General features: G+C 53.2%; 1 protein-coding gene across 1 annotated transcript in view; it reads right to left on the bottom strand.

Moving 5' to 3' along the window:
* The window catches only part of SLC4A5 (solute carrier family 4 member 5), a 31,561-nt gene that overhangs the window by 12,995 nt on the left and 18,301 nt on the right, over window positions 1–265 (bottom strand).

Below are 265 nucleotides of genomic sequence, written 5' to 3'. Positions count from 1 at the left end.
GGAAGGTACCTTAAAGATAATTCCATTCCACCCCCCTGCCATGGGCAGGGACATGCTCCACTATCCCAGGTTGCTGCAAGCCCTGCCCAGCCTGGCCTTGGACACTTCCAGGGATCCAGGGGCAGCCGCAGCTTCCCTGGCCAGTTGGGAGATACATAAATATGGATACAGAAATGTAATTATTTTATGTATATATGCAGAAATCGATCTGGTGCTGCACAAAAACCCCAGGATGAGCCCGCAGGAGATGCTGACGGGTCCCCGC

This window comes from Corvus brachyrhynchos, unplaced genomic scaffold (genome assembly GCF_000691975.1).
Source record: "Corvus brachyrhynchos isolate BGI_N302 unplaced genomic scaffold, ASM69197v1 scaffold119, whole genome shotgun sequence".
Lineage (NCBI taxonomy): Eukaryota > Metazoa > Chordata > Aves > Passeriformes > Corvidae > Corvus > Corvus brachyrhynchos.
Note: the sequence above shows the minus strand (reverse complement) of the source record. Positions and strands in the feature narration are given on the sequence as shown.